Source organism: Ascaphus truei, unplaced genomic scaffold, assembly GCF_040206685.1.
Source record: "Ascaphus truei isolate aAscTru1 unplaced genomic scaffold, aAscTru1.hap1 HAP1_SCAFFOLD_1447, whole genome shotgun sequence".
Lineage (NCBI taxonomy): Eukaryota > Metazoa > Chordata > Amphibia > Anura > Ascaphidae > Ascaphus > Ascaphus truei.
This window is the reverse complement of record NW_027454331.1, coordinates 53,381-66,992: the sequence shown is the minus strand read 5'-3', so window position 1 is coordinate 66,992 and position 13,612 is coordinate 53,381. Positions and strand designations below refer to the sequence as shown.

Here is a 13,612-nt window from a genome sequence, read left to right as displayed (position 1 = left end):
AATGGCCACTGTGATCACATGACCACACTGTGCCGTAGCGGCGGTGGCACTCAAAGGGTTAATAAGTCCCTTAAACTCCAAAAACATAACAGCAAATTCCCCAGAACACACAGTATGCAGGGATTTTATTAGGGGCTGGTTATACCCCAATGCTCTATAAGCAGCTCACATCCCCTATAATTAGGGTGACCATCCGTACCGGTTTTACCGGTACAGTCCCGGTTTTTCGGGAGCTGTACCGTTTTTCTGTGCGTACCGGTAATGTCCCGGATTTTCCTCATGTGTCCCTGTTTTTTTGTCGCCGGCGGTTCGTTGTGCGCGGTGCGCGAGTCTGCGGCGGCGCGGAGGAGGAGACTGCAGCAGCCCGGCTGGTAAGTTTTTTTTTTTTTTTACTGCCAGGGGTTGGGCTTGTGTTACGGGTCTTGCTGATTGGATGCGGCCCGTCATTGTACAATGTCCCGCCCCCCTCGGCATTAAGCCCCGCCCCCGGCATCATCCTTCACCAAGGCCCTGTATTGGTATAGTATGTGTGAATGGAAGGAAGGGTGCCGTGGGGGGGGGAGAGGCAGCGTGCCTGGGAGGGGGGGAGAGAGGCAGCGTGCCTGGGGGGGGGGAGAGGCAGCGTGCCTGGGGGGGGGGGAGAGGCAGCATGCCTGGGGGGGGGGGGGAGAGGCAATAACGGTGCAGGAGATTGGATGTTTCCTGCAGGGGGAGGCAATTTAAGTATTGAATCTGCAGCAGGACCGCAGGGGATTGGATGATGCCAGAGGTGAGGTGGGAGGGGAGGAGTGAAGTGATGTCAGTGATGTCAGTGATGTCAGTGATGTCAGTGATGTCAGTGATGTCAGTGATGTCAGTGATGTCAGTGATGTCAGTGATGTCAGTGATGTCAGTGTCGTGACATTCACTGCCACGCGGAGGATCGGAGAGGAGCAAGTGTCAGAGAGCTGCTGCACATTTGCTTTGGCCTTTGTCTGACTGTGTCTCAAAATCCACCTCCTAGGAGCAGAGCTGAGCTAATAATTACTGTAAGTAGTAGCAACATATATTTTTAATATAAATACAACCCTATTTGTTATTTCCCCTATTTATTTTGCAAATTGTAGTACACAAGGTCAGGTCAGAATGTTCAATTTTAAAAAAAGTCTTAATTGTACTTAATGCCTTCATTTTTTATTTAATGTCAATTCATTGTTTATTTCATTTTAATTAATGTCAATTATTTAATTTTAATGGTCATTTTTTATTAATTGAAATTCTTTAATTTTAATGTCTTCATTATTTAAGTAATTTTAATTAATGTTAATTTTTTATTAAGTCCAGTAGAGATTAGAAAGTAGATTTCAGGCTGCGAAGTAAAGTGGTATGTTTTATTCATTTCTGATACAGAAATCCCTTTTTACTTAATAGAATTTATGTTGAAGTTAAACTGTAAAAAAGACATTATGATTTTTTTTTCTTATGCTGCTGTCTAGATATATAACTATATTGCATTAAAATGCTGATTTCCAATTACATTTTTTGCACCCTTTTTCTTGCAGCGTGGGCACTCACAACGGACGTTGTGGTGTCGGCCACGAGGCAGACTTTTCACAGACTACCAGTCCTCACAGACCTTGGGTAAGTACAGAATATAAAAATAATTTTAAAAAAATGTTGTTTTTGAAAAAAAAAACTGTTTTACAAAACACTCTGTCTCTCTCTCTCACTCTGTCTCTCTCTCACTCTGTCTCTCTCTCTCTCTCTCTCTCTCTCTCTCTCTCTCTCTCTCTCACTCTGTCTCTCTCTCACTCTCACTCTGTCTCTCTCTCACTCTCACTCTGTCTCTCTCTCACTCTCACTCTGTCTCTCTCTCACTCTCACTCTGTCTCTCTCTCACTCTCACTCTGTCTCTCTCTCACTCTGTCTCTCTCTCACTCTGTCTCTCTCTCACTCTGTCTCTCTCTCTCTTTCACTCTGTCTCTCTCACTCTGTCTCTCTGTCTCACTCTGTCCCTCTGTCTCTCTCTCACTCTGTCTCTCTCTCACTCTGTCTCTCTCTCACTCTGTCTCTCTCTCACTCTGTCTCTCTCTCACTCTGTCTCTCTCTCACTCTGTCTCTCTCTCTCACTCTGTCTCTCTCTCTCACTCTGTCTCTCTCTCTCACTCTGTCTCTCTCTCACTCTGTCTCTCTCTCTCACTCTGTCTCTCTCTCTCACTCTGTCTCTCTCACTCTGTCTCTCTCACTCTGTCTCTCTGTCTCACTCTGTCTCTATCTCACTCTGTCTCTCTCTCACTCTGTCTTTCTCTCACTCTGTCTCTCTCTCACTCTGTCTCTCTCTCTCACTCTGTCTCTCTCTCTCACTCTGTCTCTCTCTCACTCTGTCTCTCTCTCACTCTCACTCTGTCTCTCTCTCACTCTCACTCTGTCTCTCTCTCACTCTGTCTCTCTCTCACTCTCACTCTGTCTCTCTCTCACTCTCACTCTCTCTCACTCTGTCTCTCTCTCACTCTGTCTCTCTCTCACTCTGTCTCTCTCTCACTCTGTCTCTCTCTCTCACTCTGTCTCTCTCTCACTCTCACTCTGTCTCACTCTCACTCTGTCTCTCTCTCACTCTCACTCTGTCACTCTCTCACTCTCACTCTGTCTCTCTCTCACTCTCACTCTGTCTCTCTCTCACTCTGTCTCTCTCTCTCACTCTGTCTCTCTCTCACTCTGTCTCTCTCTCACTCTCACTCTGTCTCTCTCTCACTCTCACTCTGTCTCTCTCTCACTCTGTCTCTCTCTCACTCTGTCTCACTCTCACTCTGTCTCACTCTCACTCTCACTCTCTCTCACTCTGTCTCTCTCTCACTCTGTCTCTCTCTCACTCTGTCTCTCTCTCACTCTGTCTCTCTCTCTCACTCTGTCTCTCTCTCACTCTCACTCTGTCTCACTCTCACTCTGTCTCTCTCTCACTCTCACTCTGTCACTCTCTCACTCTCACTCTGTCTCTCTCTCACTCTCACTCTGTCTCTCTCTCACTCTGTCTCTCTCTCACTCTGTCTCTCTCTCACTCTCACTCTGTCTCTCTCTCACTCTCACTCTGTCTCTCTCTCACTCTGTCTCTCTCTCACTCTGTCTCTCTCTCACTCTCACTCTCTCTCACTCTGTCTCTCTCTCACTCTGTCTCTCTCTCACTCTGTCTCTCTCTCACTCTGTCTCTCTCTCTCACTCTGTCTCTCTCTCTCACTCTGTCTCACTCTCACTCTGTCTCTCTCTCACTCTCACTCTGTCACTCTCTCACTCTCACTCTCACTCTGTCTCTCTCTCACTCTCACTCTGTCTCTCTCTCACTCTGTCTCTCTCTCTCACTCTGTCTCTCTCTCACTCTGTCTCTCTCTCACTCTCACTCTGTCTCTCTCTCACTCTGTCTCTCTCTCACTCTGTCTCTCTCTCACTCTGTCTCACTCTCACTCTGTCTCACTCTCACTCTCACTCTCTCTCACTCTGTCTCTCTCTCACTCTGTCTCTCTCTCACTCTGTCTCTCTCTCTCACTCTGTCTCTCTCTCACTCTCACTCTGTCTCACTCTCACTCTGTCTCTCTCTCACTCTCACTCTGTCACTCTCTCACTCTCACTCTGTCTCACTCTCACTCTGTCTCTCTCTCACTCTGTCTCTCTCTCACTCTGTCTCTCTCTCACTCTGTCTCTCTCTCTCACTCTGTCTCTCTCTCACTCTCACTCTGTCTCTCTCTCACTCTCACTCTGTCTCTCTCTCACTCTGTCTCTCTCTCACTCTGTCTCTCTCTCACTCATCATGAAAAAAAGATAAGTTAGAAAAAGCCTTCAAAATATCTGCTGGAGTTGTCTCCTATTTCTCTTCTCCTTTTCCTTCTTCTCCTTCTCCTATGTTCTAACTTCTATTTTTTTTTGCTCTTCTTTTCCGTTTGAGAGGAGGGAGTCCCACACCTCTTCAGCCACACACCAGGAACGGAACGCTGGATTGCTTACAGACGCTCAGAGGCGGATACAGTCGTGGATTGCAGCCACTGATTTATCTGGTAAGTACCGCAACCATATTTGAACAAGGGGCTTAGACATTTTATTTGACGGTTACATAAACATTGTTTGTGGTTGTTATTGGTATTCTATTTTTTTTGTGTTGTGTTAAGAATTGGAAATACATTTTGAAGTAGTAATTCCCTCCGAACTGGGCATTCCTGGCCAATAATGCCCTGGCTGTAAGAGTTGAAGGGCCCAAGCAAAGCCCCCACCTCTATACAAACAAACACTGCAGGGGCATCACGTGATGCCACATTGCCATGGCAACATGTCAGTGCCTCGTTGTCATGGCAACATGTCAGTGCCTCGTTGTCATGGCAACGGGGGGCATCATGTGATGTAATTTGTTTTATAATTTTTTTTTGAATGTGTCCCGGTTTTTCATTTTGAAAATCTGGTCACCCTACCTATAATGGCCCTTCTAATAGCCCCATACCCCTGTTCTTCCTCATGAACGCTGGCACTATTTTGTGAAGCTGCTGTATATTAGGATTTACCAAACAGATAACATGCGCCGGCAACCGCGGTTACCCAGAATTCCCCAGGTGCTGTGACGTTTGCAGACTCGATTTTATCAGTTTACAGCAACAATTCCACCTTGTAATTTTTCCCAAATAAAGCGTTTCTCTGGCTGCTATACATTACGTTGTGCTTATATATGTTAATTACGTCCATTCATGGCCAGGTAATGTCCTGCCCTTCTGGGATTATTACTATTATAATTTCACATTCTTTCTATTTGTTATCATTTAAACAACATGTCTCTCGTGCAGCACCTCCTCCTTATCCTCTAATGGGGAGAGAGAGGTGATGGGGGAGAGAAAGAGGAGGGGGGAGGAAAGGAGGGGGAGAAAGAGAGAAGGTGAGAGGAGAAATTGGGGGGGGGGTGGAGAGAGGAGGGGAGAGAGAAGGGTGGGGGGGAAAGGAGCCCACCGCCTACCTGCTTCCCTGGAGGATTAAGGGGGCCTGCAGAGCTGCCCAGAGAGGTGCCTGTCGGGGAAGCCTCCCTCTTTAGACAGGCAGCCCTAAAGACAGCCTCCAGCAGGCCCCCTCTGTAGCACCTTCCAGGAGGCCCCCTCTGCACCAGGACTGGAGTCCCAGCTGTCGCCCCCTGGTGGAGGCCCGGGCTGTGGGTGCAGGCGCTAGTGTAATATGAAATGTCTGTGACGTGTGATCATATTTATATATACTTTCTTACTGTAATTCCAGTGAATGTAAAAAAACACTAGATTGCGCTCTACTGCACCACAAGCAGTGAAAGTGAAATCTTATGCAAAAATTGTGCAGTGATAACAAAATACAAATAATATACAGTGAATAATATTAATGACAGTGAAATAAAGGCAAAAACAACTTATCACTCGACCCCGACAAAAGACTGTTCCAGAAGTCTTGCCGCAATGGTGTAGAAGAAGTTCCAGGGGAGCGTCGCCGTATGCACATAAAAAGAAAAAAACAGTGGATAGTGTAATATTGTAATAAACAATAAAAAGTGAAAGTGAATAACGAGTTCCTACTCACAAAAGTAGCAGGAATATAGGCATGTGAGTCAATAGTACTCTGTGATGCAGCTCGTTCCGGAGGTTTGGTATATGGGTCAGCACATCTTGGAAAAATGAAATGAAGAAGACGTCATCACGTCGAAACGCGTCGAGTCGGGCTTCCGCCGCCATCTTGGTAGAGGAGGGAAAGAAGCAAGGGAACTCTCATGATCCTCAGCTCCGGCGGGAAGTGACGTCACGATCCGGAAGTGACGTTCGCGGACGCCGCCAGCGGGTAGAAGCAGACGAGACGATCTATGCTGCATCTGAGATAATATCCCCAATGCTGTATTTCCGTCTAAAGCCGTAAGCCTCCAATTGACTTACTTATTAGATAAAGTTTATTTCCATCTACACTATGGCTGTTTTCTATTTTTCCAAGATGTGCTGACCCATATACCAAACCTCCGGAACGAGCTGCATCACAGAGTACTATTGACTCACATGCCTATATTCCTGCTACTTTTGTGAGTAGGAACTCGTTATTCACTTTCACTTTTTATTGTTTATTACAATATTACACTATCCACTGTTTTTTTCTTTTTATGTGCATACGGCGACGCTCCTCAGGAACTTCTTCTACACCATGTAATTCCAGTGAGTTAGGCTGTCATTATATGTGTATATACATAAATACATGCACAGACATATGCACCCAATGAGGGTTATTCATTATACTGCAATAGTGCCGATTAGGTCACTATCACACAAAGACTTCCGATTTTTTCCTTGCCACAGTGTCCTGATCGGAACTAGCACAGTTTAAGGACATGGCCTCAATGACACATGCGCAGATTCATCAAGCACCGGTACAGGGTCAGCACACCTGATCCATTAACTCCTATTCAAGTCAAAGAGAATTAACACCAGACTGGGTGCACTGACCCTGTACCGGCGCTGGGTGCATCTGCCCCATTGTGATTATAGGTCTATGTATGTATCTGTGTGTGCGCTTGTGTCATTGAGGCTGTGTCCTTAACTGCGATATGATACAAGATGGGGCAGACATTTTTGTTTGGCAAGGGTGTATTTTATTTATATAATGCCAGCAATGTACGTAGTGCTTTACACATGTAACAATATAATACAGGGGATTATAACACAATACGGGAAACATACATAAGATCAGACACTGGGGATGAAGCCCCAGACCCTGACGCGGCCGACTGATCGCTCATTGGGTCTTAGGGTCAAGGGCGACTATTCCTAATGTCTGATCTTATGTTTAATGCTGTGCAAGATAAAAATATAGTAGAAAAAAGGGGGGGGGGGATACGAGCACTGCAAAAAAGACACTCTGGCTAGGGCATGTGCAAAAACGTAGAAAAAGGCTTTATTGTGGCTGGTACGCCATTAAAATTACATGTTCACCTAGAGGACGGTGAACATGTAATTTTAATGGCGTACCAGCCACAATAAAGCCTTTTTCTACGTTTTTGCACATGCCCTAGCCAGAGTGTCTTTTTTGCAGTGCTCGTATCCCCCCCCCCCCTTTTTTCTACTATACCTCTCATCGGGACGGACGCACGCAGTGGAGCGGAGCTATTCTCTGTCACACAGGATACGGAAGCAGCAGCAGCAGGTACATCCGGGGGTCACAGGTCGCTGTGTACCCCGAGGGCTGCCAGAAAGGACCGCCAGTGGAGGACAGGATCCCCGGACAGGAAGCAGCTGTACGGAGTGCTGCAGGATATCGCAGACCACGGAACACAGAGAGGCCCACCAGAGAAGGGACCGCCGGTTGGATACACGCTCACCGGTCAGGTTAGAAGGCTTCATGTCCGTGTACGGGTCATTTAACCCACTGCTATAGACTGACTGCATACTGCTTATCATTCATTACCGTTTACCTTAGATGACAGAGTACTCCGCTTGTTTAATACTAAGAAACAATTCAGACTTGCCAGCAAGGTTTTCTTTAGAGCACCCAATTTAGGGGTCATCCCCTTACTCACCCACTTCCAAGATAAAAATATACATACATCCCCAAATATAAACAGTATACCTCTATATGTGTGAGACACGTTTCTGAATGTCTCACCGCTATATCATCCTGGATAGCCCTCCACCGACTTAAACTTAACATGGCAAAAACAGAGCTCCTCATACTTCCTCCCAAACCTGGCCCTACTACCTCCTTCCACATTACTGTTGGAAGTACTATCATTCACCCAGTAGCTCAAGCACGCTGCATAGGGTCACACTCAACTCGTCTCTCTCATTCTCCTCTCACATTCAAAACGTTTCTAAAACCTGTCGCTTTTTCCTCCGCAATATTACAAAGATACGCCCTTTCCTCTGTTGCTCAACTGCTAAAACTCTGACACAGGCCCTCATTCTCTCACGTCTCGATTACTGTAACCTCCTGCTGTCCGGCCGTCCTGCCTCTCACCTGTCTCCCGCATAATCTATCCTAAACGCTGCTGCCAGAATCACTCTACTCTTTTTTTTTTATAACTTCAATTGTATTTGTTTTTCAGAGTCAAAACTGTGACATTGGCTTGACAAACATCCAGGCATTGTATCATGGCAATATCATACAGATGTCCAGATTAACAATTGCTCCAAATGATATCTCATCTAGAAGGTATATGAAAGTAAAATTGAATTACTATAAATGCAAAGAACCACTAACCAACTAAGAACAGAAGACAAATGAAGTAACGCGGGAAAAAGGGGGACGGAAGGGGATGGGTGAGTGTCCTGGTCTGCTCCCCCGCAGGAGATATCCTCACTTGAGAATCAATCCCTTATAAACCTCGCTGATGCAGGGGATGGGATCGCTGTGGCCTGGTTATGCCTCTAGCTATCCTCAACAGGCTCTCTGCATAATACGAACAAAAAAGGGGGAGCACAGGTTGAGGAACTAAAACAAATATATCTATAATAAGGTGGTAAATAACTGTGATGTGAAATAAAATGTAAAATAACATAAACACTTACACGGCCTTGTGTAAATGCTTTCACATCAAGGTATCTTTACTCTTGCTGTTGTATCTTCTGTTTTTCTTCCACTTGTACTTGACTTCTCCGCTGGTCTGAAGTTGAACTTTTCTGGTCTTCTCTGTAGGGATAGCTTGTAATGTCGTCCTCAGAGTGAAAATGAGATAAAGACAAACACGTCAGAGATAAAGCAGAATATACTTATGACATAGACGGTTGTATTTGAATCAAAAAGCGCAGAGATATACTGCGTACACTCACACGGGCAAGCGTGAGTGGTCTCTGGGGGGAGGTATCTTTTATTACACCTCACTCCAGGGCTGTCAAAGCGCCCTTCCTAATTTCCACACTATAAGATAGGGAAAAAGAGGGGGGTGAAAGGACAGGAGGTGGGTAGATGTGTGAGTAAGATAATAAAACTCACATGGCCATATGTGAGTAAGGGCTATGATAGGTATCTTTTCCCCTCCGTGGTGTTCCAAATACCAAAGACCTTCAGCTGAGTGTTGCAATCACTCAAATGTTCCCTGAGCCACACAATGGTGCACAAAGTTGAAAGGGTGAAAAAGTCCTGATCTTTATTAAACACCAGCAGGAAGACGTCTCAAAAAACAACTAAAAAACAATTAATAACACTTAGTCCAAAGCGGCTAAGAGTTGGAATGAATTAAAAGAGCCAAAACATCAGAAAAAGTTCGTGCAGGATACTCAAGTGCGCAGCTAGCTCTCCGCGTCCGGATGGTGTGCTGTGCTCCTGCTTCCTGCTTCTGACGGTGGCTCAAGTTAGACAAAAGTACTCAGGGATCGTAGCAACGCGTTTCGCCCTTCTTGGGCTTCCTCAGGCTCCGTAGAAAGGAATGGTTGGGGTCATGGCCTTTTGTAGAGATCCCTCAGCCAATCCGATCGTCTCCCTGAGTCCCTCCCTTGCTTGCAAACTGTGTCGTCACTCTCCCTCCTCGGCTGTCAGTTCTTTAGAGGCAGTGAGCGCCCATACATCGCGCTCCCCCTCTTGAATCATTAAATCCTACCACATTAGCATGGTACCTATATCCATATTTAATAACGACATGCCTTATGTCAGGAAAATCCTTTTGTCGTGTGGACATGGTCTTACATGGTTTGACTATGTGGTTAATTAAATAAATAGATAAATAAACCTCTGCTTGAATATAGTGTCTTTCTGGTTACTTAAGACAGCATAAAAGTCCATTTTGGTAAATAGAATTAAGTTTTAAGAGCATGTATAAATAGTTAAAGTACATAGTTATTAATTAATATCACAACGGTAGGTTTTAAAAACATATTGCTTATTAAGATTCATAAATAAAAGTCCTGCACAATCATACTAATTTTTCTGTTTAAATAATCAATCATATATTATAAAAAAAATTAAATTTTTTGTTTTCAACACATTGAGCATAGATATAGTTTATTATATTATTATATTATTATTATATCCTATTAGGGTAGCGCCCGGGCTTTTTTGCACATATCTCTGCATAATACCGCCGCTTTAGGCTGTGATACTACTCACAAGAGAACGCATCTGGAACTATTAATGCCAAATCGTGCTTACCTCAACCCCGGGGATATCTGTCTGGGCCAGCCAAGGCGTCCAGACTTTTAGCAAAAAGGAATAGAGGCTGGGGCGCTCCCTTATTTATTAGGCTTGTGGTGTGGCCTATGTTGTAATGTGTAACCAAATAAGGGGTAGTGTATACTTGCCCTTGTTGTTTTCTGCAGCTGGACCTGTAGAGAAGATAGAGCCCGGAATCTTCTTGCAATGACAGTAGAATCGGTGGATTGGTCAGCGCACGGGTTCAGACCTGTCCAGACTTTTAGGAAATGTTTACCAGTGTCATTAACCAGACTTGTTAACTTTTCCATCTGGCAGACAAACCAAATTCTGTTCTGAATCTTTGGGATAGATGGAATTTCCGGTTGTTTCCATAGTGCTGCGATCTCGCATCTCGTTGCTGTTGCAAAGTGTGCAATTGTCTAGGGCACGAGATAATTTAATTGGGGTTAGATGCCACCTTCAGGACTTTATATGCGTTCTCCTTTAATGTAGTGCAAATCGATGTTTTGGTCACCGCCATAACTATTGCCGTCCAAGTTTTTCCCTCTAGCTCTTCCCCTAAGGCCTCGGCCATGTTTAGTGCTTACTTGCTGATGCGCGCTCCCACACAGCACTGAGCCCCTACAGCCGCAATTAGAGCGGCTTTAGTAGGGGCTCACCTATGCAGGCACGCGGAAGCGTAGGACTTGGGGGAATTTAAAATTCCCCCGCTTTCCGGCGAGACAGGCCGGTCACGTGAGCTGTTCGCCCAATCAGGGCGAACCAGCTCCGTGACGTCACTGGCCCGCCCCCGGCCAGTGACGCGCCCGCCCGCCCCCAGCCCGCCCCCTGACGGCCCACTGACAGCGCGTGCGGTAAGCAACCGCAAGGCCAGGGAAAGCACCCGCTTTCTCTGCGCCTCAGCACGCCAGCAGGGAGCGTGGCCGAGGCCTAAGTCTGCCTCCCATTGCTTCATGTAGTTTAGCTTTGGGTGTTCTCCTGGCCCAGAACTGATCACTTCTCTGTACACCTGTGATGTGAGTCCCCGAGTGTTGTTTTTTTTTTTTAACACAGAGCTTCTCAGAAGTAGTCAAGGTGGAGTGGGGGGCTAATTTGTTATAAAATGCTCTCATCTGGAGGTATCTAAAGAATTCTTAGTGGGGGACAATTTTGTCTGATCTAATTTGGTCGAATGATTTAATACCCTTTCTACTCTCCAGATCTCTAAATCTATTAAAGCCATTTTGTTTCCAAATAGAGAAGTAGCTACTATTCAAACCTGGAGCAAAGTCCGGGTTGCCCCAGAGAGGGGTCATCATTTGGTTAAAGCACAGTTACAAATACATGCCTCCCAAACAGACAAGGAGCTGGTCATTGAGGAAAGAGGCGTATTAGCTGACCTGAGCGCTGTTTTAGGTAGCCTAATGAGATTACTCAGCTCTAATGGGGAGCAGAATTCACTCTCCAGAGCCACCCATCTTTTCAATGCTGGGTCACACTGCCACTGTATAATTTGGCATAATTGTGCCGCCTTATAATAGGACAACAGGCAAGTTACCGCTAGACCCCCCGTTAGGGGAGTTTTCTTTAGAATTAATCTATTTACTCTCGGCTTCTTACCTCCCCAGATAAATGCAGAGATTGCAGACTGAAGTGAGAGCATTTCCTTCAGTCTCAGTGGCACCGGTAATGTCTGAAATAGATACAGAAAGCGAGGGGGGAGATTCATTTTGACACTATAAATCTTTCCTAGCCAGGAGATCCTGTATGTTGCCCATTTTCTCAGGTCTTCTTTTAATGTCCGGATAAGTTTGGGGTAATTTGCATCATAAATATTTCAATAATCTTTGGTAATGTAAACCCCTAAATATTTGATGTTTTTGCTTTGCCAATTGAAATTACAATTAAGCCCGATTAGTTTTTCAATATCTTTTGGGAGGTTAATATTTAAAGTTTCAGATTTGGCTTGGTTAATCTTAAAGCCAGAGATTTTATAAAATTTCCCTAGCAAGTCAAACAAGTTCGGCAAGGAGGTAAGAGGTTTTGATATTGACAGGAAAATATAATCTGCATACAGGGCCACCTTGTGGATCTGGGAGTGAACTGCTATGCCCGAAATATCCGGGTTATCACGGATCTGTGCCGCCAGGGGCTCCATGCACAGGGCGAACAGGAGGGGCGAAAGGGGGCAGCCCTGTCTCGTGCCGCTCTTAATTTGGAAGGGGTCTGATGGGAAACCCTAATAGATTACTGTAGCCGCCGGGCTCGAGTATAATGATAAGATTGCATTCCGAACCCTTTCCCCGAAACCAAAAGCTCCAAGCGTGGCTTTTAAGTATGGCCAGTCAATCCTGTCAAAGGCTTTTTCTGCGTCTAGGCTCAACATCATTACCTGTATCTTTTTAGCATTGGCTATTTCAATCAGATCAATGATTCGTCGTGTGTTGTCTGCAGCTTGTCGATCCTTAATAAATCTGACTAGATCTGGATGTATGAGCCTAGGCAGGATGTGGCTTAATCTGTAGGCCAATAGCTTAGCATAAATTTTGATATCTGTGTTAATTAAAGAAATTGGTCTATAACGTTTACAATCTTGTGGATCTTTACCTGGTGGACGCCTGGATAGGGTGACCAGATTTTCAAAATGAAAAACCGGGAGACAATAAAAAATTATTTATAAAACAAATTACATCACGTGACGCACCCCGTTGCCATGACAATGGTGACATGTTCCATTACAATGTGGCATCGCCTCGGCACCATAATGCGTCCTGTTGGTGGGGGCTACAGTGTGTGTCTGTGTGTATACTGTAGGAGGTGGGCCCTGCAGTGTGTGTGTGTATGTAAATAATGAAGACATTAATTAAAATTAAAATAATTAACAAATTAAAATTAAATAAATAATTAATTGACAAATTAAAATTAAATAAATAAAATTAAGGAATTAATTAAAATTAAGACTTTTAAAAATGTGACTTTCCTGACCTTACACTTTGCAAAATAGGGTCTCCTGCGCTCCTTGTGGCAGTCAGTGACATCACTGCCATGCAGGGCCGCAGACAGCTTTCCTGGGGCCCAGGAAGAACGTTTTCACCGGGGCCCTCTACCCACATTTTGGTGGCCTTTGCGAGAACCCCCCTTCTCACACACCTCCTCACTCTCACCCCACCTCACACTTCCCAGTCACCCATTCCTTCCCCCCCTCTCACCCATTCCTTCCCCCCCTCTCTTACACCCCCACCCCATGTATTTTTCTCCCCTCCCCACACTCAACCTCCCTCCCCAATATACATGCACACACAGTGACACACACACAGTGACACACACACACACAGTGACAAACACACACAGCCCCCCCTCCTCATACTTCCCACTCCTCTCCTCATACCTGCCCCCTCATACTTCCCCCTCTCCTTATAGCTCCCCTTCTTCTCCTCCCCTCATACCTCCCCATATACCTCCTCTCCTCATACCTCTCCCTCCCCATCCTTTCCTCATACCTACCCTCTCCCCCCTCCTTATATCTCCCTTCCTCATACCTTCCCCA

The 13,612-nt window shown here is 45.4% G+C and overlaps 1 long non-coding RNA gene across 1 annotated transcript; it reads left to right on the top strand.

The window, feature by feature from the left end:
• The first annotated feature begins 691 nt into the window (after positions 1 to 691).
• LOC142475945 (uncharacterized) lies at positions 692 to 4,276 on the top strand. The gene is made up of 3 exons (XR_012791213.1): positions 692 to 1,028; positions 1,542 to 1,620; positions 3,914 to 4,276. It is a non-coding gene; the product is annotated as an uncharacterized LOC142475945 (long non-coding RNA).
• The last annotated feature ends 9,336 nt before the right edge of the window (positions 4,277 to 13,612 follow it).